The 3179-nt window shown below is 35.4% G+C and overlaps 1 long non-coding RNA gene across 1 annotated transcript; it reads left to right on the plus strand.

Moving 5' to 3' along the window:
- The first annotated feature begins 2269 nt into the window (after window positions 1–2269).
- Window positions 2270–2979, plus strand: LOC123870637. Its single transcript, XR_006797117.1, has 2 exons — window positions 2270–2477; window positions 2770–2979. It is a non-coding gene; the product is annotated as an uncharacterized LOC123870637 (long non-coding RNA).
- The last annotated feature ends 200 nt before the right edge of the window (window positions 2980–3179 follow it).

Raw genomic sequence — 3179 nt, forward strand, 5'->3', positions numbered from 1 at the left:
AGAATTGCATTACAAAAGAACTCTTGTATATTCAGCTACGGGTGCCCCAAAATTCAAAATTGTAACTACAAAGGTTACTTCAGAAATAATATTTTTGATATTAAAAACTCACCTCCTTCTGCGGGTAAAACAGGAGTCTCAGGAAAAATCGCTATGATTTTCAAAGAAGACGGTTTTAAACGAGCTCGAGTTTTTCACATATTATTATATACATCCTGAGAAGCAATTAAAATGCATTTTTACACGTACGAATCATTTAATTACGTCATAAAAAAATAACAAATGTTTGGCACAGAAAAAAAGTCATTACCTGCAACTGAGATGGCACCTCCAAAATATCCTTCTAGTATACATATTGCCATCCGTTCTCCCCTGCCCCGTACTAAGCCATAATCGGTCTATCTAGGCATGTTGCGGAAAGTGGCCGTGCACTTGTAGAAAAAAAAATATTTACGTTTTTGGTGCCGAAAATGGTGTTTGGCACGACTTTTCACTCTTTACCTTCAACATCATTTTAGGGTAAGTAATTAGTTTTTCTTAATAATTTTATCTTCTTTCATGTACTATTAACAATATAAGTATCTAGTTTGAAGTTCAAATATATTGCATTTTAAAATACGACGTTAGACAATTAAAACTGCCAAAACCTCATTTACGCTCTATCATTACCGTAATTTTCCTTCCGTTTTTAAATTGAAGGTAATGATGTTGAATTGAAGGAGGTGATCAATTTTTCAGGAAATAATGTTGTTCCAAAATTGTGTAATTTTCTTCATATCCTTTGACATTAAATCACGTGACAAAATATTAATCTTCAGTAATTCTTTAACTAATCAGTTGAATTAGTAGCCCATATTGTTACAAGCAATTTAGAAATAACTATTCAAAATCCTTGCAACTCGAGGTATTTCAATATTAAAAATAACCATCATATATTGATTTTAGAAACTACCATAGTGAAAAGAAATAGTCAAAAAACGCGCGAAAAAAAATTAGCGCAGGCTAAAAACACAAAAAACAAACAAAAACGAAGAACTAAAGAAAGATCTAGGAAAATATGCGAAACGTAAAGAAGAATGATGGAGTCCTTTCATTCCTTCTTGGATATTAGGGCTGCAGCAGTTGTATTCTAGGTCTCCCTACGTTTGGTTGCTGTTTTGACATGGTTCCACGAGAATTCCACTCTTTTGAGGTCTGCTTCAATGGGCCTCCTCTAGGAGTTTGTTGTTCGACCAGGTCTCATTTGACCGCCAGGCTGCCAGGTAGGCAGGTTTCAATAAATACCACTTGAGCAACGTTTTCTTCCTCTCTTCGCAAAATATGCCCGACCAATCACAATCGCCTCAAAGCTATTTCCTTATTAACTGGGAGTTGCTGGCATTTGTACCACAAGTCCTCATTTCTGATCGTGTTAGACCAGAAAATGCAGGGAATAACACTGAAACTCTTATTGTGGAAAACCTGAATTCTGTGGATTAGCGATATAGTTGTTTCCACGTTTCACACCTGTATAAGAAGACTGAATTTACAAGCGATTCAAACAGAGAGAGCTTTAGCTTTTATAATCCAGTTCAGACATCAGCCTTGGCACCGCCGCTAGGAGAAATGATGCTACCGAGGTTATAGAACTCCTCCACCTGTTTAATTGGTTTGTCTTCTAAATAAAATGGTTCTGAAGCAGTAGAACTTATCCTCATCTTCACTGTTTTCTTTGTGGTAATCGGCAGACTAGTTAAGGAACTTTGTCTTGTAGGTATTTTGATTTGGACTTAATGTATTCGAGTCAATCTGATATGAGAACAAGGTCATCCGCATAGTCAAGGTCTTCAAGTTGCCTACTGCTCCATGATATCCCTTTCGGACTATTGGTGACACGACGCATAACTTCGTCGATAAGCAAGATAAATAACAATGGTGAGGAAGACATCCTTACTTAACTCTACGGATTATTTTGAGACTAAAGAAGAATAGAAAATCAAAACTCTTTGTTGACTCCAAGACAACAAAGAGTACAGAGAAAAAAAATACTTGAAAATTAAAAAAACATATAGAAAAAATAAAAAGAAGTAAGCCGATTGAGAAAATACTGTTTAAGATAACAAGGGATTTAGAAGAAAATCATCCACAGAAAAATAATGTGCTCCTTGTGAACATACTACTCCTATAGTAATAAAAGATGTTATTTATTCGTCAAAACCTCTACAATTGACGTCAAGGGCTAGCTTTGTGTAATATACATTGTCGATGGTGTATGTCAATAATTATTAGGCTTTTGTTTCAACGGTTTGACGTGTTTTCGAATAAAATGGCGTATCGAAATGGCCATGGTTATTAACTTCTTGTAGTATATTTCAGTGGCGACGAGGATGGGATTATATAAAAAACCTTTACAAGAAACTCTATCAGTTGAAACAAATAAAACGGAAGAAGTTTCCAGGAAAGCCAGGAATTCACCAAAAGTAAAAATACTTTCTGATGTACGTTTCCATTGGACTAATACTCCTTTTTTATTAATGGCAGATTACCTCTTAAAGATAGTACGCGTACGACTGATACTGGTCATGTCTGAGAACATGCCCCAGATAACCGACCTTTCTGCATTTGATCGCCAAAATTAGGTCTCTATCTTTACCGATGCATCTTTGTCATTTTTATTTTTTGAACCCAACTTACTCGCAGTAATTTTCAGTAGCAGTTGCTTATTGCGCAGTACTTTTTTCATTTTCATGAATAATTCACGGGCAATTTCTATTCAGGTCTTTATTTCAGAATCTGGATCCCATTCTTCATTTACCCATGTACCAAGATATTTGTGCATTGAAACTCTTTCGAGTGTTGTACATGTGAGAGTTCTTATTGAGGTTTGTTGCGGTTTTCTTGATACTGTACATAAACTTAGTCTTTGAGAGATTCATGCTTAGACCCGACTTTCTGCTACATTTATAAACGCTATCTATTATTTTCTAAAGATCTTGGGAACTAGAAGCCAAAAAAACAGTATCATCAGCGTATTTAATATTATTTATATTTATTTGTTTACCTTGACATCCCATTCCTTATTTTCCAATGCTTCTGAGATGATAGCGTCTCAGTATAAGTTGAACAGAAGCGGAGATAAGATGTGTCCTTGTCATACCCTATGGCCTACCGCTACTTCATCTGTTTCCTCAACTTCAACT

The sequence above is a fragment of the Maniola jurtina genome, chromosome 13, assembly GCF_905333055.1.
Source record: "Maniola jurtina chromosome 13, ilManJurt1.1, whole genome shotgun sequence".
Lineage (NCBI taxonomy): Eukaryota > Metazoa > Arthropoda > Insecta > Lepidoptera > Nymphalidae > Maniola > Maniola jurtina.